The sequence below is a fragment of the Microcaecilia unicolor genome, chromosome 7, assembly GCF_901765095.1.
Source record: "Microcaecilia unicolor chromosome 7, aMicUni1.1, whole genome shotgun sequence".
In the NCBI taxonomy this organism is placed as follows: Eukaryota; Metazoa; Chordata; class Amphibia; order Gymnophiona; family Siphonopidae; genus Microcaecilia; species Microcaecilia unicolor.
In genome coordinates, this window is record NC_044037.1 from 156,713,990 (window position 1) to 156,738,298 (window position 24,309).

The following is a 24,309-nucleotide window of genomic DNA, read 5'->3' on the forward strand; positions in this document are numbered from 1 at the left end:
TACACAAAAAGTAGCACATATGAGTTATCTTGTTGGGCAGACTGGATGGACCGTGCACTACTACTACTACTACTACTATTTAACATTTCTAAAGCGCTACTAGGGTTACGCAGCGCTGTACAATTTAACATAGAAAGACAGTCCCTGCTCAATGAGCTTACAATCTAAAGGACAAATATACAGTTAGTTAAGTAGGGGTCATTAAATTGGGGTAGTCTAGGTTACTTGAAGGTATAGAGGTTAGGATGGACCGTGCAGGTCTTTTTCTGCTGTCATCGTCATCATCAACAGCGCTATCTATCGCTTAACAGACAGGGTGATATGGAAAGTGAAAAAATAAACCTGTTTCTACCTGAGCAATGTCATAAGCAGATGGAGGAACCACTAGATAATAACAGACTATCTGACCAGTTCTTCAGGAAGATTTAAAAGGAATCAGTGCATTATAGGAAAAATGTGGAAGTGTTGGTCAATAAGTTATCCAGGCACAAGAATGTGGCGACCTGGGATGCTGATGAGACTTTTTTATACAGGTCTAATCTGCTTGACCTGGTTAATGGGGCTATATAGACACATACTCTTTCCCAACAGAGAAAACCCAGAGATTGGGATGAGGTCATGCGGTCCTCTGTAGTTAGCAACACAAGCAATAGATATTATTTATTTATTTGTTACATTTGTATCCCACATTTTCCCACCTATTTGCAGGCTCAATGTAGCTTACATTGTACCATAGAGGCGTTCGCCATCTCCGGTAGAGAACAAATAAAAGGAGTTGATGTGGTCGGATAAGGTTCATGTGTTACAGACACATTTGGAATCATAGAGAGGAAGAGTTATGTATAGTCTATTACAAGCTTTGGTTTCATTGTGTTGCAGGGTTTAGGCACTTAAGTTGGGTTGATGGGGTATGCCTTTTTGAACAGATTGGTTTTTAGTGATTTCCGGAAGTTTAGTTGGTCGTACATTGTTTTCACAGCTTTTGGTAGTGCGTTCCATAGTTGTGTGCTTATGTAGGAGAAACTGGATGCATAGGTTGATTTGTACTTGAGTCCTTTGCAGATTGGGTAGTGGAGATTTAGGTATGTTCGTGATGATCTGATTGTATTTCTTGTTGGTAGGTCTATGAGGTCTGTCATGTATTCCGGGGTGTCACCATAGATGATTTTGTGGACCAGGGTACAGATTTTGAAAGCAATACGTTCTTTGATTGGTAGCCAGTGTAGTTTTTCTCAGAGGGGTTTGGTGCTGTCGAATCGCGTTTTTCCAAATATAAGCCTGACTGCTGTGTTTTGAGCAGTCTGAAGTTTCTTTATGAGTTGTTCTTTGCATCCCGCATAGATTCCATTGCAGTAGGCTGCATGGCTTAGTACCATTGATTGTATCAAGCTACGGAATGTTTCCCTCGGGAAGAATGGTTTCACTCATTTGAGTTTCCTCATTGAGTGGAACATTTTCTTAGTTGTAGAGTTAATTTGGCTGTCAAGTGTAAGGTTGCGGTTGATAGTAACTCTGAGGATTTTCAGGCTGTCTGAGGAGGGTGTAATTTGGGGTGTTTATATTAGTGGGCTTGTTCGTATTGTATTGGGATGAGAGAATAACACAGTGTGCTTTATCTGTATTGAGTTTTAGTTGGAATGCATTTGCCTATGAGTTCATGATGTTTAAGCTGATCTTGATTTCCTGGGTGATTTCTGTCAGGTCATGCTTGTAAGGTATGTATATTGTGACGTTGTCTGCATAGATGAATGGGTTGAGGCCTTGGTTGGATAGAGACTTGGTTAGTGGTGTCATCATTAGGTTGAAGAGGGTCGATGATAGTGGTGAGCCTTGAGGTACTTCGCATTCAGCTTTCCACGGTGATGATATGTTTGAGTTTGATTTCACTTGGTATGTCCTAGTGGTTAGGAACAAACAAAAAAGCAACACTGGGCCTTCAAGACTGAGACAACAGGAGTATTTTATTGACAAGTGACTCGACATGGGCCATGTTTCGGCGTTAAACAATGCCTGCCTGGGAGATTCCAAGATGGCGCTGTGAATGGACGCACCTGTGCTTGCTCCTGGAGGCTGCTGTGTTTGTGAGTTTTCCTCGTTGCCTCTGTAGCCTCGTCAACGATGGGGAAGCGGAGGGGGAAGGTAAAGGAATATCCCTTGGTTCCTGTGACCTCCTCGACGATGAAACAAACAACCCTGCAATTTCCCAGGCAGCAACCGGGACCTCAGGGAACTTCGACCCCCTCTGCAGCTCTCGGCCCTTCGGAGTTGATCGAGAGTGGAAATGGGGCTTCCCTGAGCCCGGTGGAGCGAATTGCACCTCCCCAGCCTGGAGGAGAGTTGCTGGCTGTTCAAACAGAGACAGACGCCGAAGTGGCTCAGCTGGTCCTGTCTGAGGGTGTGACTGCAACAACGGAGATAGATTCTCAACTTCGGGAAACATTACTACAACAGGCTTCAAAGGTATTGCCTCAAGCTATTGTTTCCAAGTTAGCTTGTGCTGATAGTCTATCTCAATCTCCTCCTGTGGCTAGTGGAGTGATTAGACCAGCAATTGTGACACTGGAGTCACTATGGGATATGGTTTACAATATCCAAACCTCTATGCAAACTACTTTAAAGCAGAATTCTTCTGATATTGAAGTTCTTTCTGAGGCTGCCCTGCTTCAAGCACAAGTGACTGCACAGCAAACCCAGAAATTGGAACATGTGGATATCAAAATTCAAGAAATGGGATCTATAGAAACAGCTCTGGTTAAAGACAATAATTTCCTACATAAACGACTTGAATACTTGGAAAATCAGACTAAAAGACTTAACCTTAGGTTTCTTAATTTTCCCAAATCGCCGTTAATTTCTTCCTTGGAGATGGTTAAAAAATATTTGGTGGACATCCTAGGAATGGACAAGGACTCACTCCCTCCCATTACACGGGCTTATTACATTGGGAGTACTGGAGTGGTGGTACGAAATCCCCCCGTAATAGGGGAAGGAATGAATCTTACCTCATTCCTAGAAAGCTCATTAGAAATAGTTACTCAGAGGTTAACTCTGCTTGTCACTTTTGCGCTGGAGCCTGATAGGAATGCCGTACTACGGCTTTCGTTGAGACATTTAGAAAAACTGTTTTTGGGCTCAAAGGTCCATATCTTTCCAGATCTCTCACGGCCTACACAGATGAGACGAAGGGCCTTTTTGGAACTTCGCCCCAGGGTGGTGGCATTGGGAACAAATTTTGTCTTGCAATTTCCTTGTTTTTGTAATGTGATGCTTGAGGGTAAACATTTTCAGTTTGTAGACCCAAAACAGTTGAAAGAGTTTATTGATGCAAGAGTTGATGTGAATATAGTAAACCTTCCCTAATCAGCAGGCTGGGGTCTGAACCAGAGGAAGCATCTATTGATTGTTAATTTTTGTATTTTTTTTCTTGTTTTTTTTTTTTGAATTTCCTTAATCTTGGAATCAAATTTCTTTAACTTGTGGACAAACGGGCTGTAAAGATATACTTATTATTTTTGTTTCCTAATGTTAAATAATGCCGATTGCATATTCACTTTAAGTGGTGATGTATTGGAAAATTTAAAAAAAAAAAAAAAACAATGCCTGCCTCAGGGGTCAGGGTCTGGATATAATTTGTTTAAAATTATATGTGTGTCCAATGTCTCCGAAAGTAAACGGAGAAGATCTTTACAACCAAACTCGCCTGTCAGAATATACAACGGCGATGTAGAGTGAAGAACTCCTGTATAAGCCTTTTCTTTTGCTAAAAAAATTGCTAAAGAAAAGGCTTATACAGGAGTTCTTCACTCTACATCGCCATTGTATATTCTGACAGGCGAGTTTGGTTGTAAAGACCTTCTCCGTTTACTTTCGGAGACATTGGACACATATATAGTTTTAAACAAATTATATCCAGACCCTGACCCCTGAGGCAGGTGTTGTTTAATGCCGAAACATGGCCCGTGTCGGGTCACTTGTCAATAAAATACTCCTGTTGTCTCAGTCTTGAAGACCCAGTGTTGTTTTTTTTGTTTGTGCACTTTCTATGTATGCTGTTTACCCTCTCTATTCGGTTTGTACCTAGTGGTTAGGAAGCCTTTGATCCAGCTAAGTATGTTTCCACCAATACTGAAGTAAGCTAGGAGCCTTAGTAGTATATTATGGTTTACCATGTCGAATGCACTAGACATGTCGAATTAAAGGAGGAGTATGCTTTTTCCTGTTGCTATTTCCTGCTTGAATTTGGCCAGGAGTGTAATGAGTACTGTTTCAGTGCTATGGAGGGGGCAAAAGCCTGATTGTGATTCATGTAAGATTGAGAATTTGTTTATGTAATCACCGAGTTATTTGGTTACCATGCTTTCCATCAGTTTGACTGCTAGTCAGGGCCGGTCTTAGGCAGAGGCGACCAAGGCGGCCACATAGGGCCCCGCGCCTAAGGGGGCCCCGCGCAGCCCGCCTCAACTCTGCCTCCGCTCCGACCGCCACTCACCTCGGACGACGACCGCATCATTCATGATGATCCCGCGGCTCAGCCGCTCCACTCCCGCCACCACCAGCGCGGCGCCCACCCCCGGCTTGGGCCCGCTGAGCCTGCCGTCAGCTCCCGAGTCCCCGGCGACAGTAACTTTGTAGCGAGCCAGGCAGCGATGGCCCCACGCCCGATGGCGACAGACAAGTTGCAGCGCAACGGCTCACCTCCAGGCTCCAGCTTTTCACTTCCCGCTCAATGTCCCGCCTTCTGATGAGGTATTTCCTGTTTCCGCGAGGGCGGGAGTCACTGAGCAGGAAAAGCTGGAGCCTGGTCCAAGGTGGTGAGCCATCGTCGCTGACTGTGGTGTGAGCGAGAGTGCATGCAGACTCGGTGGAGCCGAGCGAGCAAAGCAACAGACAGGGTAGCCTACAACAGTTGTGCCAATCCATTAAGGCAGGCAGCAAGCCAGGTATGATGATAGCTTTTTTTCAATAGGAAGAACCTTTTTGAATTAAAGTACTGTCTGTCTCTGTGATGGTGGTTTGAAATGTTTCAGCTGTATGTCCACCATTTTGTCAAAGGTTTTGCCTGCCTGGGACCCTTGCTTCCAGTGATCAGGGCCACAGTAGTCCCCTTCTTCCCCTCTTCAGTCCCTGCCCACCTTTACCCATAGATATCCTTTTAATCATCTTTTACCTTCCTTCTTCAATGCATCTTAATTTTATTAATTCATCCTTCTGAGCCTTACTCATCCTCCCCTAAGTGGTCCCATATGCCTCATCCTTCCCCAGGGTTCACCCCAAGTCTCACCTGTACTCCACTACACCTCAGTCACCCTCCACCCTCCCAGTATCATTCATTGTCTCACTAGTGCTGCCACACATCCCCATCTATCTTCCTCCCTTAGTGCTCTCCCACTCCAGATCCTGTTATCCTTTCCCAATATTTATGTCCAAGCCTCTCATCTCCCCACTAGCCTGTATTACAGCCTTAGTCATCCTTGCTGCAGTGCTCCCCTAACTTCATTCATCCTTCCGCTCTCACTCATCCTGCTTCCCCAGTGTTTCCCCTATTGTTAGTCACTTAATTTCTCCACTGCTTCCCCAGGTATCTCCCTTCTACTCTCCACATCCAGTGACTCTCCCCTCTTCACCTCCCTCCAGCATCTCTCCCTATCCCTCTATGTTCAGTATCACCCATCTCTCTTTTCCTCTCCATGTCCACTGTTTCCCGGCGTTTCTGTCCTATTCCCTTGCACCCCTGGTGGTCTAGTATCTTCTCTACAGTCCCTATTTCATCCCATGGCCTCAGCATGCCCCTCACACCATCTCCCCTCCAAATGGGGCCAGCCCTATCACTTAGGCGATTGCCTCGGACAGCAGCAGTACAATTACCATGGCTACCTTCACCTGTCTCTCAGGTTCCAGTACAATAATCTTATCAATGGGGTGGAGCTAGGGTGGGGGCGGGGCTAGGATGGGGCCCCACCAAATTGGTCTGCACAGGGCCCCGCACTTACTAAGATCGGCCCTGCTGCTAGTGGGATAGATGCTACTGGGCAGTAGTTGGTGAGTTCACTTGTCTTTTTCTTTGTGTCTTTGGGAATTGGGGTAAGTAGGATGTTGCCATTTTCCTTAGGGAAGAGACCCTGTTGGAGTAAGTAATTTAGGTGGGATGTAAGGTCAGCTATGAAGCGGTAGGGGGCGGATTTTGCAGTGTCCAATTTGCAGTGAGTGTTGGAGAACTTATGGATCGCTTGGGTAGCTGTTTCAGTGGTGAGGAGAGAGAAGTTTGACCAGATTCGGTCAAACTTAGCTCATGCTTCTTAAAGAAAACCTTATGGAGGCCTCTGAGAAATTCACCATCCCTGTGAAAACCAAAAAACTCTTCTTAAAAAAAGAGAAACCTGTGAAAACCGTTACCCCTCCACTGGTTAAATATGTAATATGTACTGTTTTAATAAAAATAAACCGGGTGTCCCAGAGTAGTATGTACAAACCAGAAGCCACAATATATGCTTAATTGAAGGAAAAACGGCCTCAAAGAGCTCATAGATATCAATGATCTTAAGAGCTGAATTGGATCAAAATAGACCCTCTCATTATCATTGGCTCATAAAAAAACCTTCAAAGTCTGAACCACGGTGTAGTATTCGTGGTAAAACAAATCTTGCTGATACAGGTAATACTGACTACATTTATTGCTGATTGAAGGGCAATTTATTGCTGTTTTAATAAAATACTTTTATTTATTTATTTGTTGCGTTTGAATCCCACATTTTCCCACCATACGGCAGGTTCAATGTGGCTTACATATTGCTAACAAGGTGGTTATAAAATTTAGATTTATAGAAGTCTACTACATAATACAGAAATACAATAAACGCTTAGGTTGATATATTAGCATATTGTGAGAAAGGTTAATATTATTGTTTTCCATTTCAGAACTTTTCGTGATGTATGGTGGTGTGGGATTAGGCAGATCCAGGGGGGAAAGACTTCTTGAAAAGATGTGTTTTCAGGTTTTTTCTGAATTGTATGTAGTTTTCCGTGAGTTTCAGGTCTTTGGGTAGTGAGTTTCAAAGTTGTGTGCCTATAAACCCCTCCGAGAAAAATTGCACTGGCTTCCAATCAAGGAATGTATTACTTTCAAAATCTGCACCCTGATCCACAAAATCATCTACGGCCAAGTCCCAGGATACATGACAGACATCATAGACCTACCAATCAGAAACATAACTAGATCATCTCGAACATACTTAAACCTCCACTACCCAAATTGCAAAGGACTTAAATACAAAGCAACCTACGCATCCAGCTTCTCCTACATGGGTACACAACTATGGAATGCATTGCCAAAAACTGTGAAAACTATCTATGACCACCTAAACTTCAGGAAATCACTAAAAACCAATCTTTTCAAAAAGGCATACACCACCGACCCAACATAAATACCTACGCTCTGCAACACAGCATATCCAAAGCTCGTAATGGACATACATAACCTTTCCTCTCCTCGTTCCCCATCATCCCTGAAACACATGTACCTTTAATCAACCACAATATCATCTTATATATGGTTCTGTACCGGACTAGGCAATTGTACCTTGAATCGACCACAATATCACCTTGTATTTGTTTCTCTACCGGACTTGGCAAATGCCTTTATGGTACTATCCAGCTTATTTTCGAAAGAGAAAGACGCTCATATTTCTACCCAAATCGGGAGATGGGCGTCTTTCTCCTGTGGGTGTCCAAATCGGTATAATCGAAAGCCAATTTTGGGCGTCTTCAACTGCAACCTGTCGCGGAAACGGCCAAAGTTGATGGGGGCGTGTCGGAGGCATGGTGAAGGCAGGACTGGGGCATGTTTATTGGCTGAGGAGAGATGAGCGTCCTCGGCAGATAATCGAAAAAAGAAAGGCGTTTTTAGCGCAAATTTGGGTCACTTTTTTTGGACCCTTTTTTCACAAACAAGTCCCAAAAAAGTGCCCTAAATGTCCAGATGACCACCGGAGGGAATCGGGGATGACCACCCCTGACTCCCCCAGTGGTCACTAACCCGCTCCCTCCAAAAAAAAAACAACTTTAAAAACTTTTTTTTTCAAGCTGTGTGCCAGCCTCAAATGTCATACCCAGTTCCATGACAGCAGTATGCAGGTCCCTGGAACAGTTGTTAGTGGGTGCAGTGGACTTCAGCCAGGTGGACCCAGGCCCATTCCCCCTCTACCTGTTACACTTGTGGTGGTAAATGGGAGCGCTCCAAACCGCCCCCAAAACCCCCTGTACCCACATCTAGGTGCCCCCCTTCAGTCATAAGTGCTATGGTAATGGTGTAGAGTTGTGGGGAGTGGGTTTTGGGGGGATTTGGGGGGCTCAGCACCCAAGGGAAGGGAGCTATGGACTTCAGAGGTAGTTTGCTTTGTTTTTTTAATTGTTACAAGTGCCCCCTAGGGTGCCCAGATGGTGTCCTGGCATGTCAGGGGGACCAGTGCACTATGAATCCTGGCCCCTCCCATAACCCAATGCCTTGGATTTGGTCATTTTTGAGCTGGGCGCCTTTGGTTTCCATTATCGCTGAAAAACGAAACCGCCCAGCTCAAATCCGCACAAATCCGATGCATTTGGCTGGTACAAACCGTATTATCGGAAAAAAGATGGACGCCCATTTTTTTCGAAAATACGGTTTGTCCCACCCCTTCACATACTCATTCTCGGAGATAGACGCGTTCGATTATGCCCCTCTATGTAAGCCACATTGAGCCTGCAAATAGGTGGGAAAATGTGGGATACAAATGCAACAAATAATAATAACTAGTAAGAATGGCCCGTTTCTGAGGCCAATGAAACGGGCGCTAGCAAGGCGCTTTCCTTACCATCCCCCTCTCCTTGTTGCTGGACTTACCCTCCATGGTGATCGCGGTGGATCAGCTGTTCGGACGGCACTCTGTGGGGGGTGTGTGGAGGATCTGCGTAGGTAACTGTTTTTCTGTGTGCGTGGTGACGCGTGGGCGGTGCAAGCACTCATAGTGGAAAACTGATCTGCACCATGACAACTTAATTTGGAATGCTGGGTAAGTTTGCCTCATAGAACGTTGGCGGTACGTTTTATATAGAGAGATAATAATAAACGCGAGGCTGGCGGCATGTGAAGATTTGTATTTTATACCTTTGCAATTGGGGTAGTGAAGGGTTAGGTGGGTTCTTGCTGTTCTCGTCACGTTCCTTATTGGTAGATCGAAAAGTTCTGTCATGTAATCTGGTGCGAGTCCATAGATGATTCTGTGGACTATTGTGCATATTTTGAAAGTTATGCGAGCATTTCAACACAGACACAAGAGAGCATACTTGTAGTTCCATTTTAGAGTTTTATTTAGATGTGGGAGTGGCACTTTTGTAGGAAACACATCTCTTGAGGTATCACAGCCGTGGCCCAGCTCACCTTCCGCCATCAAGGGTTATCGGGGTCAGACTCTGAGGCTTTCCCTGTAAGCACTGAGGGCCATGATTTAAGGGGCCAATGGCAGGAAATTGACAGAATGCTTGATGATCACATCATGAGCAAGGGGCTCTTATAAGGGATTTTGCAATGAATCTCCTAGCTTCCACTTGGTGTGAGTTACTATGTTTGGTACCTGACCCTGCTTGATGTTCCTGCTCTTGCCCTTGTTCCAGTCCATTTCTCCAGTATGCCTACCCTTGTTCCAGCTCCCTTCTCTGGATTAAATTCTTGGCTATGACCCTGGCTTGGATTCTTCATTCCTCTTGGACCTCCTCCTGCCCTGCCAGCCTGCTTAGACTTTCATGGTCCTCTTTCCTGGCAGTGTGCTAGACTTTCTTGGGCCTCTTCTGCTCCATCCTTGGTATCCAGTTCTGCTCATCTGCTGTAGGCCTCCCTCACAATACTTCCTGGTACCTATGCTAGTAAACCTACGATGTGGGATCCTCAGCCGACTGCTACCCGATTGATCCCCAGACCTCATTCAGCAAAGCTTGCACCCTTCTGGGCTACTCCTAATCTTCCTTACACTCCACTTCTCCTGCCACCCTTTTGGTGAATCTCTAGACTTGGCCAGTCTTGATCCTAGCGAGGATGTGACTTGCCTGCTACCAGAATCCCAAATCTCAATAACAGACTATGGACTTTTACTCCAATGAGCTTGTCCAAACCTTTTTTAAAACCAGATACGCTAACCACTGATACAACATTCTCTGGCAATGAGTTTCAGTGCTTAACTATTCTTTGAGTGAAAAAATATTTCCTCCTGTTCATTTTAAAAGTAATATCATGTAACTTCCTTGAGAGTCCCATGGAGGGGCATAATCGAACGCGAATGCCCATCTCCATGGGTGTCTATGTCCGAGAACGGGTACGTGAAGGGGTGGGACAGACCGTATTTTCGAAAAAAAATGGGCGTCCATCTTTCGTTTTGAAAATACGGTTTGTACGGACCAAAATGCCATGGATTTAGTCGTTTGTGAGCTGGGCGTTTGTTTTTTTTAGTGATAATGGAAAATAAAAACGCACAGCTCAGAAACGTCCTAATCCAAGCCATTTGGTCGTGGGAGGGGCCACGATTCGTAGTACACTCGCCCCCCTGACATGCCAGGACACCAACTGGACACCCTAGAGGTCAGTGCGGTAAACTTCAGAAAACGCTCCCACATGCATAGCTCCCTTACCACGGGTGCTGAGCCCCCAACCCCCCTACGCCAAAACCCACTACCCACAAATGTACAACACTACCATAGCTCTTAGGGGTGAATGGGGCACCTACATGTGGGTACAGTGGGTTTTGGAGGCCTCCCATTTACCAGCACAAGTGTTACAGGTAGGGGGGATGGCCTGGGTCCGCCTGCCTGAAGTGCACTGTGGTACCCACTAAAAGTGTTCCAGGGACCTGCATACATGCAGGCCTCTAGGACTTGTTGCTGCTGTATAACCTTGGCACACCAGTTGACACCTGAAGACTAATCTCTTTGAAAACATCCTTTATTGGAATAAACATGCTTCCTCACAGTTAACTGCAGATCAGAGGTTGTGCCCCACTGGCAACGAGTCTTCCTGGTACTGAGATTAGCAGTAGGTCTGAGCTGGCAGAATGCTGTACAATGCCCTCTTTCAGCAACATTCAAGGGAAGAACTAAGTTGTCTAACGTGGCTAACACATGAAAGGGATCTAAAACTGTGTTACAAAAATGGCCACTATCTCATGGACTACCGGAAACAAAACAGGGCACACTCTGACCCAGTAAGCAGGGGGAAAAGCACCATGGGAGTAGAACCTACCAACTACCAACATCGTGAGCATTTAACACAAGCTACTGGAATCACGGAGCCCAATACCCTTCACCCACCACAACGCATTGCTGATGTGACTCTGCAGTGCGCAGAACAGAAAAGGTGTCACACTCACCCGAGAGCCACATCAGAACCAGGGAAAGGCTGTCACAGGATAGAACACATTCTGCTGTCATGGAGGTGGGTATGGCATTTGAGGTTGGCATAGAGGCTGGAAAAAAAAAAGTTTTTAAAGTGTTTTTTTTTTTGGTGGGAGGGGGTTAGTGACCACTGGGGGGAGTCAGGAGAGGTGATCCCTGATTCCCTTCGGTGGTCATCTGGTCAGTTGGGGCACTTTTTTGGGACTTGGACCTGAAAAAAAAGGGTCCAAATAAAGCGGATGAAATTCTCATCCAAAACGCCCTTCTTGTTTCGATTATCATCTAAAGACGCCCACGGACCTACGGAAGCTAGAAGAATGGTCTAAGGTTTGGCAATTAAAATTCAATGCGAAGAAATGCAAAGTGATGCACTTAGGGAGTAGAAATCCACGGGAGATGTATGTGTTAGGCAGGGAGAGTCTGATAGGTACGGATGGGGAGAGGGATCTTGGGGTGATAGTATCTGAGGATTTGAAGGCGACGAAACAGTGTGACAAGGCGGTGGCCCTAGCTAGAAGGTTGTTAGGCTGTATAGAGAGAGGTGTGACCAGCAGAAGAAAGGGGGTGTTGATGCCCCTGTATAAGTCGTTGGTGAGGCCCCACCTGGAGTATTGTGTTCAGTTCTGGAGGCCGTATCTTGTTAAGGATGTAAAAAGAATTGAAGCGGTGCAAAGAAAAGCTACGAGAATGGTATGGGATTTGCGTTACAAGACGTATGAGGAGAGACTTGCGGACCTGAACATGTATACTCTGGAGGAAAGGAGAAACAGGGGTGATATGATACAGACGTTCAAATATTTGAAAGGTATTAATCTGCAAACGAACCTTTTCCGGAGATGCGAAGGCGGTAGAACGAGAGGACATGAAATGAGATTGAAGGGGGGCAGACTCAAGAAAAATGTCAGGAAGTATTTTTTCACGGAGAGAGTAGTGGATGCTTGGAATGCCCTCCCGCGGGAGGTGGTGGAAACGAAAACGGTAACGGAATTCAAACATGCGTGGGATAAACATAAAGAAATCCTGCTCAGAAGGAATGGATCCTAAGGAGCTTAGACGAGATTGGGTGGCAAAGCCGGTGGCGGGAGATGGAGATGGTGCTGGGCAGACTTATACGGTCTGTGCCAGAGCCGATGGTGGGAGGTGGGACTGGTGGTTTGGAGGCGGGGATAGTGCTGGGCAGACTTATACAGTCTGTGCCAGAACCGGTGGTGGGAGGCGGGGCTGGTGGTTGGGAGGCGGGGATAGTGCTGGGCAGACTTATACGGTCTGTGCCCGGAAAAGGACAGGTACAAATCAAGGTAAGGTATACACAAAAGTAGCACATGTGAGTTTATCTTGCTGGGCAGACTGGATGGACCGCGCAGGTCTTTTTCTGTCGTCATCTACTATGTTACTATGTTACTATCTCTCCTCGGCTGATAACCATGCCCCAGTCCCGCCTTTGCCATGCCTCTGACACGCCCCATCAACTTTGTTCGTTCCTACGACGGAGTGCAGTTGAAGATGACCAAAATTGGCTTTCGATTATACCGATTTGGTCGCACACGGGAGAAAGACGCCCATCTCCCGATTTGGGTTGAAATATGGCCGTCTTTCTCTTTCAAAAATAAGCTGGATAGTCATTGTACTTTTTGAAAGAGTAAAACCAGGGGCGTAGCCACGGGTGGGCCTGGGTGGGCCCAGGCCCACCCAGTTTTGGTTCAGGCCCACCCAGCAGTGGAGGCAGCGGAGCGGAGGGAGCAGGCTGAGCTCCGATCCCGAATCTGCCTCCCCAGCCCGCCACTGCCCCGCCGCCGCCCGCCCTACCTTTAAATATTACAGTTTTGCTGGAGTCGCGGGCAGCCGGCTTTGAAGACATCGGCAGGCTTACGCCGGTTCCAGCAGCCTTCCCTCTTCCCTCGTTGCAAGTCGGATGATGGCTCCGCCCTCGTAGATACAGGAAATACGTCAGAAGAGGGCGGAGCCATCATCCGACTTGCAACGAGGGAAGAGGGAAGGCTGCTGGAACCGGCGTAAGCCTGCCGATGTCTTCAATGCCGGCTGCCTGCGACTCCAGCAAAACTGTAATATTTAAAGGTACGGCGGGGGGGGGGGGGGGCAGGAAGGAAACAGGGCAGAAGGGAGAGGAGGGTTGCTGCACATGGTGGAAGAAGGGGAGAGGAGGGTTGCTGGATGGAGGGAAGGGGAGAGGAGGGTTGCTGCACATGGTGGAAGAAGGGGAGAGGAGGGTTGCTGGATGGAGGGAAGGGGAGAGGTGGGTTGCTGCACATGGTGGAAGAAGGGGAGAGGAGGGTTGCTGGATGGAGGGATGGGGAGAGGAGGGTTGCTGGACATGGTGGAAGAAGGGGAGAGGAGGGTTGCTGCACATGGTGGAAGAAGGGGAGAGGAGGGTTGCTGGATATGGTGGAAGAAGGGGAGAGGAGGGTTGCTAGATGGAGGGAAGGGGAGAGGAGGGTTGCTGGATATGGTGGAAGAAGGGGAGAGGAGGGTTGCTGGATGGAGGGAAGGGGAGAGGAGGGTTGCTGCACATGGTGGAAGAAGGGGAGAGGAGGGTTGCTGGGTGGAGGGATGGGGAGAGGAGGGTTGCTGGACATGGTGGAAGAAGGGGAGAGGAGGGTTGCTGGATATGGTGGAAGAAGGGGAGAGGAGGGTTGCTAGATGGAGGGAAGGGGAGAGGAGGGTTGCTGGACATGGTGGAAGAAGGGGAGAGGGCAGGGGAGAGGAGAGTTGCTGGACATGGGTGGATGGAGGGGAGGGTAGGGGGGAGAGGAGGGTTGCTGGACATGGAGGTGGAGGGAGGAGTGAGGAAGGAGATGAGATAACAGAAAAGGAAGAGAGTAGAAAAACTGCACATGGATGAAGAAAATAGACAAAAGCTGGATCCACTGGACAGTCAAGTTTGCGGAGGACCCAGCTTTTACTTACGGATGTAGGACAAGAAATGAAGAAGAAAGGCGGAAAGTAAACAAATAAATGGAAAGGAAGCCCTGGAAACGGAGTTAAGAGGACAGATAGCAGCAGAATCGGATACTGGGCCAGCACAATCAGAAAAACAAAGTCACCAGACAACAAAGGTAGAAAAGATCATTTTATTTTCATTATAGTGTTTGGAATATGTCCACTTTGAGAATTAGGTGTTCAACATTAAAAGTTGATTTACTTATTTATGACATTTTATCCCACATTAAACATGAATTAGGATGTTTTGTGGCTCTACATGAGAATTGTGATATTATGATCCCTTATTTCAATATTGTTGATGGTCTGCATTTTCCTTATGGGTGGTATATTGGTGTATTAGGTTCTGCCCAGTGTAATATTTATGGTACAGTAAGGTTCTGAGTGTGTTTTTGCACAAAGTTGTGCATAGTGTTTTGCAGTTGAGCGATTGTGGTTAGTATATGCTTTGAGCAACCACTTTATTCTTTGACATATGATACATAGCTAATATCTAAATTTAATAAAAGGTATTAATTGTGACATTTATTTTTTTTTTTCTGTGTGTGATCAGACAATTATGGATTTAAGCTCCACCCCTGGCCCCACCCCTAACCCCGCCCCCTTTAGCCTCCCCATACAGTTGGGCCACCGACCGCCTATGCACGGCAGCGCTTCCCAAACGCTGCCCACCGCCGCCACGATCGCAGGATTTACCTCCCTCCGTCTCAGCACTCAGCAGCAGCGGTAGCGAATCATACACGCTGCCTCCTTCTAACCCGGAAGCGGCAGAGGAGACGCTTCCGGGTTAGAAGGAGGCAGCGTGTATGATTCGCTACCGCTGCTGCTGAGTGCTGGGACGGAGGGAGGTAGATCCTGCGATCGTGGCGGTGGTGAGCAGCATTTGGGAAGTGCTGCCGTGAGAGTGAGGGAGGCAGATGCGGGAACGGAGCTCAGCCTGCACTGTAAATTTTTTTTGGGGGGGAGAAGAGGGCTCCGGGCGGGCAGGTAGAATCGCAGGACATGGATGGGAGCGGGAGGGGCGAGAGGAGAATCGCTGATGGCTGGAGGGAGAGGACAGGGGAGAAAAGAGAATTGCTGGGTAGGGTATAGATGGATAGAGGGGGGCAGGGGCAAGAACAGAATTGCTGGGTATGGCTGGATGGAGGGGGCAGGGGAGGGAAGAGAATTGCTGGGGATGGATGGATGGAGGGGACAAGGGGAGAGAAAAGAAGGAAAGTAAAGAAATAAATGGAAAGGAAGCCCTGGAAACGGAGTTAAGAGGACAGATAGCAGCAGAATCGGATACTGGGCCAGCATGATCAGAAAAACAGTCACCAGACAACAAAGGTAGAAAAAAATAATTTTATTTTCATTATAGTGTTTGGAATATGTCCACTTTGAGAATCAGGTGCTCAACATTAAAAGTTTATATTTATTTACTTATTTATGGCATTTTATCCCACATTAAACATGAATTAAATTGGAACCTGGGATCATTTAATTTTTTTTTCCTGGAGACAGTAATGCATTGCCCCCCCCCCCCCAGGCTTTCTCCCCGGCTATAGCCAGCTCTGCAATTTTGAGGGGAGGTGCAGAGGTGGACGGGGGGGGGGGGGGGGGGGGGGGAGGGGTGCAGAGGTGGACCAGGGAGAGAGCCTGTTGTTAAACATTTACCAGCACACCACTGTCTAGTGCCCACCCATCCAACCTGTTGGCCCACCCAAAAATTGACTTCTGGCTACGCCACTGAGTAAAACATTGATTTACATTTAGCCAATCTATACCACTCAGTATTTTGTAGGCCTCTATCATATCCTCCCTTAGCTGTCTCTTTTCCAAGCTGAAGAGCCCTAACCTCTTAAGTTTTTCCTCATAGGAGAGGAGTTCCATCATCCTCAAACATTTTGGTTGCCCTTCTTTGAATCTCATCAAACAGAAGGCATATTTACTTCTTCTGTTTTATCTTATCATCTATCCGGTTGTTCGGTTTTCCTTGGAAAAACATATCGCTGTATAAATGACCCAATAATTCTGCCTTATGGCTAGCAGCTGTAAAGTAAGCCCTTTCATTGAAACTGGCATTGCACCTCCAGCCTCTTGTGACTCCTGGCAGAGTCTTTATTAAACAGACCACTCCTAAATTGTGCTTTGAGAGGGTCCGTAATTGAGATGCAGTTTTATGAGGCCTCAATAAGGATAGCAGTTGTTGCTCTGACTGATGAGCCTGTCTCTGATTGTGACATCCAGCTGGCTGAAGAGGAAGGCTATCAGATAATTTACTAGTGCCACTTTGGCTGCCCCTGCAATGTCTGCCCTGTCTTATTCATGATCTTACAGGTAAGGTACAACAGCATATTGTTCAAATCCAAATAATGCTCCTCATGAACAGCAACATAAAAGTCAAGCACTGCTGATTCAGATAAAGCCAATAAAGACAATATTTCCACATAAATGCTTTTTCGATACTGGTTTGGGTGGGTGACAATTAAAAGAGGTCCAATTCTGATTTAACACATTATTCTATACCTCTGTAATGCACAAATGTCATGATTTTTCTTGAAATATATCTTCTGGCTCTGTAGCATCATACTCTTCTTAGCCTTTTGCTTAGGCTTCTGAGACACTATACAGCTGGGTTTCTTTCTGTTAAAGGGTTTGGGCAGTCCTTCTAAAAGCGTTTGACTGTTTCTTTTTCTTTTAAGGGCTTTTTTCATTACCGCTAGAACCAAGCCGATTTTTTCATTACCGCTAGAACATCTGTAGTGAAGTGGCCCATCACATTTTTGGCAAAATGTTTGGCGACACTTTTCACATGCATTTTAACAATCTTGAGATCTCTTCTCAGCAGTGGCAGCACTTCTCTTAAGAGACATCCTGCCAATCCCTACTCCTTAGATAATGGGTGACCCGTAAAACCCAGGAAGCCTGTTCCCAGCCTGTCCCACATAATAATCTCTGTATGATGCGGGGTCACTATACGTTTTACTCACCACCATGCTAAAATATGATCACTTTCCGGGGTTGCAAGAAGCTTAAGGATCACCTTACCATAGAGAAATGAGATGTGTCTGTTCTGGTTCATCTTTATTTCACTGGTGATGGTATCGACGTGTTGCTTGTTCATTGGGACATAATGGGGTTTATTATAAGTGAAGGTGATAAACTAGTCACTTTCTCCTTTAACTGGAATGCAGTGCAGCAGTGGTACAAAATGATCTCCTATTAGATGATGCTCCACAATGTCTGTGTAGAGATACAAGGTGTTGAATCCATCTGTGATGTCCATGGGCAATTTTATACAGTTAGTAAAAGCATTGTGTTCAAATCCCAAAACGTTCATTATTTTGCCATCTGCTCAGATGAGCACCAGTAAACCATAGCTTATTTTTAAATTCTACACCTAATGGGGTTGTAAAAGATTTGCAGGAGATGCATGCCATAGTGATCAGCAACGTCCTCATTCAAACTCTCCATTAGAGCTTCTAGTGTCAGATAGTAGCCTCTCGGTACTACACATTTTTCACCTGCTATGCTGTTCACCATCAAGGTGTAAGGCTGGTCTTTTGTAACATTGTCCCATGTATGTGGGTATTCTATTTCCAACAAATCCACTTACAATGGTCCTTTTAGATCCAATGGTCTTGCTAACCATACTATAAAATTAGAGCCGTTGTTTTATGGAAATATTTCCACAGAGGTGTTGCTAGGTACATGATGTGATCATTTATGTTGATATTCATGCACAGCCTTAGATGTCTTGTACCTCAGAGGCCAGCACCCAACTGTTAAATTTCTCAGGCCAACCTCTCCATTTCACTAGACACTCTTTGTTCTGGCCCTTTCCTTGTACTTCAAACATTTTTCAATATGGTACAATCTGTCCAGATCAGGATTGATTTTTAGTAGTTCTTCAGGGTAAAAAGAACCTTTCATGCTTTCCCCATCAGAATCCTGTTTCTTGTAAACAGGCTTCTGCCCCATGTTTAATATATCCATTATTATAAACATCTCATCAGTCCATGTCTGTTTGTACCCCTTTTGAAAGCACCTTTTGCTTTTGACATTCTTACGTGGTTGCCTTTTACAAAATGTTTCATGGCTGCTTCTAGTTTTACATCCCTTCTATAGATTATTTTCCAGACTTACAGAGAATTCAGAGGTATCATATGAATCGGTCTGCCCATATGATTCTATGAAAACTCTGATTATAACTGTGCAGTGAGACCTGCAAATGTCCTGTTGTTCCTGGGAGATAACGAGCTGTGAAGTTCTCAGAATGGAGGGGTGGGGGTGGGGAGATTGAGTTATCTCTGTTCCATGGGCGTAGTTTGACTGTTTCATTTGGGGGGAGGGCAAAGGATGGGACGGGGCATATTAGCATATTCATTTGCATATGTCATACATATTCATTATGGTTATTCCCAAAAAAGCCAGCTCTTTCTCCCTTTCATCCTTCTTTCTTCCTTACCCAGCACTCCCTCTTCCTCTCCAGTAGTATTTCCCCACCCCCTTTCCCATACCATGCCAGTGTTGACCTTAGAAATGCATAGGCTCTATATGTAGATCCTTCAAGAGGTAGTGTGTCAGGCTCTAAAACCCTTTCTGATGTGGTGCCACCTCAGTAAGGCCAACACACAATCTCTCCACTGCAAAAGACTATACACAAACTTGTGCAAAACCATACTCATAACCTTACCAATCCATTACTGCAATGGAATCTACACGGGATGCAAAGAACAACTCATAAAGAAACTTCAGACCGCTCAAAATACAGCAGCCAGGCTTTTATATGGAAAAGCACGATTCGAAAGCGCCAAACCCCTCAGAGAAAAACTACACTGGCTACCAATCAAAGAATGTATCGCTTTCAAAATCTGCATCTTGGTCCATAAAATCATCTACGGCGAAGCCCCGGGATACATGACAGACCTCATAGACCTACCAATAAGAAACACAATCAGATCAACATGAGCATACCTAAATTTCCACTACCCAAGCTGTAAAGGACTCAAATACAAATCAACCTATGCAGCCAGCTTCTCCTACATAAGCACACAACTGTGGAACGCACTACGAAAAGCCGTGAAAACAATGTACGACCACCTGAAATTCCGGAAATCACTAAAAACCAACCTGTTCAAAAAGGCATACCCAATCGACCCAACCTAAGTGCCTAAACCTTACAACACAACGAAACCAAAGCTTGTAATAGACTCTACACAACTCTTCCTCTCTATGATTCCCCAATGTGTCTATAACACATGAACCTTATACGCCCACTACAACTCTCTGTATTTGTTTCTCTACTGGAAATGGCGAACGCCTCTACGGTATATGTAAGCCACATTGATCCTGCAAATAGGTGGGAAAATGTGGGATACAAATGTAACAAATAAATAAATAAAAAGCACTAATTCCAAGATCAGAACTGCAATTACACCAGGCTCAAAAACACCAATACACTACCTAGTGAAAAACAAACAAACAAAAAGGGCTGCAAATACTACACACTAGCAGAATACTGCACCTTGATCACACATGACACAAGGAGCTAGAAATCAAAAGATATGATGGCAAAATACTGAACTGGAAGGTTACCTCAAGAAGTCAGACTTGGCATGCAGCAATACTAGAGAAATTGAAACTTACATGCAAAATATCACAGATGCACATTTCCAAAAGCTGACATATTCCGATTAATACATTCTGAATAAAATACTTTTTTCTACCTTTGTTGTCTGAGCAATTAGTTTTTCTATTCGCTTTGGTCACAGTGTCTTCTGTTTTATGCAGTGTCTTCTTTCCATTTGATATTTTTTCTCTCACCATGTCCACCATCCTCCTGTGTCTTTATGCATCCTGTCTACCATCTGTAGCCCTATCCCTATCCTTCCTCTAGTTTTAGCATCTGCCCTCAAAGTGTTCCGATCCAGCCCTTCAATTCAGCAGTTTCCCCTCCATCCATATTCATCATTTCTCCCCACTCCCCTCCCCTCCATCCATTTGCATCTCCTTCCTTTGTCTTTCCTTCCCTCCATCCTTGTCCAACATTTCTCCTCTCTACTCCATCAATGTCCAGCATTTTTCCTCTCTTCCCTCACCTCCATCCATGTGCATCTCCTTCCTCTCTTCCCTCCATCCATCCATGTCCAGCAACTCTCCTCTCTCCCCTGCCCTCCCCTCCATCCATTCATGTCCATCAACTCTCCATTCTCCCCTGCCCTCTCCTCCATCCATATCCAGCAAATTTCCTCTCTCCCCTGCCCTCCCCTCCAATCCATGTCCAGCGATTCTCCTCTGCCCCTCCCCTCCCATCCATGTTCAGCGATTTTTCCTCTCCTGGCCTCCCCTCCCATCCATGTCCAGCGATTCTCCTCTGCCCTTTCCTCCTATCCATGTCCAGTGACTTGTCTGAGCCCCCCATTTTCAGTCCCCGAGTTCAAATTCTAACCCAGCTCCACTTGCCTGCCCTCAGCTCCCCCCACAGCCCTCCTCTCCATTCCTGCCGCTCTGCGTTTAAACCTTTCATTTTAAGTCAAAGCGGTGGCAGTGAAAAAAAAACAGCACAACAGACTCGCCTCCAGCCTTTCCCTTCCCTCTCAGTGCCCCGCCTTCCTCTGATGATGTATTTCCTGTTTCTGTGAGTGCGGGACACTGAGAGGGAAGGGAAAGGATGGCGGCGAGCCTGCTGTGCTGTTTTTTTTCACTGCCATCACTGCAACTTAAAATGAAAGGTTTAAATGCAGGGTGGCAGGAATGGAGAGAAGGGCTGTGGGGGGAGCTGAGGGCAGGCAGGTGGGGCTGGGTTGGAATTCAAACACATAATCCTGATTTACCGTCAACATAGCCACAAATCAGACAATATACATTATCCGGAAAGCTCATTTGCAGTAATAAGTTGTTGAAATAAAAAAGTCTTCAAATTTTTCCTAAATTAAGAGTAATTAGACTCAAATCATATAGATACTGGTAATGAATCCCAGTTAGAAGAAATGGCTGATGTTAAATGCTCATGAAACCTAATTGCTTTCAAGGATGGAAAACTAAGCTGCATTTGATTCCGTAACAAAAAGGTTTGTCTACTTGCAGGTAATTTAATTGATGAGATTAAATACTTCGGAACTTGACCATACAAGATGTTAAATATTATAACACATAGTTTTAACGTAACTCTCACCTCAATCGGAAGCCAGTGAAGCTTCAAAAACAAAAGGGAAACTCTATCATAATGACATACCATATATTAATTGAGTTGCAGTATTCTGTATTGTTCTAGAAAGAGATTTGGTACATCCTATATATACCACATTACAATAGTCAATGCGGCTCATTTTCAAAAGAGAAAAATATCCAAAAAGTAGCAAAGATCTGCATTTGGAATTTTTCTCACAAAAATATCCAAATTGGCATTTTCAAAACTAATTTTTAGACGTTATTCTGTGAAGTCCATCAGAAGAGCGTTCATATTACAAGTGGGCATGGCAGGGGCATGTTAAGGACGGGATCTGGGAGTTCCTAACACGTGGATGTTTTTCTGCTATAATGGAACAAAGCAAAAACATCCAGGGCTATAAGTTGGATGTTTTGGTCTGGATCTGGTTTATTAATGAATAAGCCACAAAAAGTGCCCTAAATGACCAGATGATTACTGGAGAGAATCAGGGATGACTTCCCCTTACTCCCCCAATGGTCACAAACCCCCTCCCACCCCCAAAATGTGATTAAAACATTACTTACCAGCCTCTATGCCAGTCTCAGATGTTATAAACACATCCATTAGAGCAGTATCCAAGTCCCTGGGGTAGTCTAGTGGTGGGTTCAGTGCACTGCAGACAGGTGGACCCAGGCTCATACCTCCCCCCCCCACCTGTTATTCTTGTGGTAGAAACTGTGAGCTTTCTAAAACTCATCAGAAACCCACTGCACCCACATAAAGGTGCCCCTTCACCCATAAGGGCTATTGTAATAGTGTATAGTTGAGGGTAGTGGGTTTTGGGGGGAGGGTTTGGAGGGGGGCTCAGCAGACAATACAAGGGAGTAACAGTGAGCTGTGTACCTGGGAGCATTTATTTGAGGTTCACTACAGTGCTTCCTAGGGTGCCCCATTGCTCTCCTGGGATGTCTGTGTGGCCAGTCTAATAAGAATGCAGGCTCCTCCTATATCCCAAAGGCTCAATTTTGTTCATTTTTCACTTGGACAGTTTTTTTGAAAATAGACGAAAAAGAAAACACACAAAGCACAAAAACATCTAGCAAATAGCCATTTTTGGAAAAAAAAAAAAAGATAGATGTTTTTCTGTTTTGAAAATGGCTATATTCCCCACTTGGAATTCTGGACGTTTTTAGCAAAATGTCCCAAGTTGGACTTAGACGTCATATCGAAAATGCTCCTCAATATATGCAAGTATATGTGTTTGAACTATCAATCGAAAAACTGATTCTTCAAAATTCTTCCTAATGTCTCTTAGGTTTCTAAGCATATTGAATGAATTTCTCACCAAGTTATTAACCTAATGTTCCATTGTGAGCTATCAACTAGAATCCTCAATACTTGAGCTACAGGAAGTTCTGGGTTAGTTCTAAAATGTTTTTTTTTTAGCTTTTTAACCCAGAGTGAAGATAGATGGAGTACTATCTGACTCTTGGGATGCAGAGTGTGGCATTCTTCAGGACTCACCACTTTCCCCTATATTGGTCAATATTTTAATGAGGTCTTTAGGGAAAGTATTGGAACAAACTAAAACTGAATATTTCATTTACACGGACATCTGCATTTTGTTCCCCTTGGTAGCTGATGATAATGAAAACTTGGGAGTCCTGAGAAATTGCTTAAATTTGGTAGAAAAGGGGGTTTATTTGTATAAACCTTAGTTAAATAATTAAAAAAAAAACAAATTTATGTAGTTTGGTCCAATAGATAGGAAATAATTTTAAAGTTTGAGACAGTAGCTCAAGTATTGAGGATTCTAGTTGATAGCTCACAATGGAACATTAGGTTAATAACTTGGTGAGAAATTCATTCAATATGCTTAGAAACCTAAGAGACATTAGGAAGAATTTTGAAGAATCAGTTTTTCGATTGATAGTTCAAACACATATACTTGCATATATTGAGGAGCATTTTCGATATGACGTCTAAGTCCAACTTGGGACATTTTGCTAAAAACGTCCAGAATTCCAAGTGGGGAATATAGCGTGTTAGGAACTCCCAGATCCCGTCCTTAACATGCCCCTGCCATGCCCACTTGTAATATGAATGCTCTTCTGATGGACTTCACAGAATAACGTCTAAAAATTAGTTTTGAAAATGCCAATTTGGATATTTTTGTGAGAAAAATTCCAAATGCAGATCTTTGCTACTTTTTGGATATTTTTCTCTTTTGAAAATGAGCCGCATTGACTATTGTAATGTGGGACACCTGACTTAGACATCCAATCAGATTTAAATTTCTTTGAACCACTTGATATTGTCAATCAATTAGAAAGGAGTTGAACCACAGTAACACTTTACCTGAAATACCAAAAGATGGTAACCAATACAGTAAGATTAACTGTGTCAAATGTTCTTGCAGCATCTAGTGACACCAAAAATCATTTTCACCTCTATCGTAACCTAGCCAGATTTCATCCAGTATAGATATAAGTAAATTTTCAGTTTTATGCTTTGATCTGAATCCAAATTGAAATGTATCCAGTAAATTCTGATAATTCAAAAATAGCTATTTTCTCCATAACTCTTGAAAAGAACATGAACTTTGAGATGAGGTGAAAATTCTCAACCTTACTGGAATCCAAAGAAGGTTTTTTTCAGCAAAGGTCTAACTGCAGCTTTTTCAGCAGAGCAGGGACCTTTTCTCATGCGAAAGACTTATTAAAAATAAGAGCCATAGAAGGTGCAAGATCTGACTTCAAGTTTATAAATACAGCACTAGAACATGCATTTAAAGGACTAGTAGA

The 24,309-nt window shown here is 44.7% G+C and overlaps 1 protein-coding gene and 1 pseudogene across 1 annotated transcript in view; one reads left to right on the top strand and one right to left on the bottom strand.

The window, feature by feature from the left end:
- Nucleotides 1–24,309, top strand: part of PTH2R (parathyroid hormone 2 receptor) — a 372,984-nt gene that overhangs the window by 3,224 nt on the left and 345,451 nt on the right. The window lies entirely within an intron of this gene.
- On the bottom strand, nucleotides 15,103–15,172 carry LOC115475178 (annotated as a pseudogene).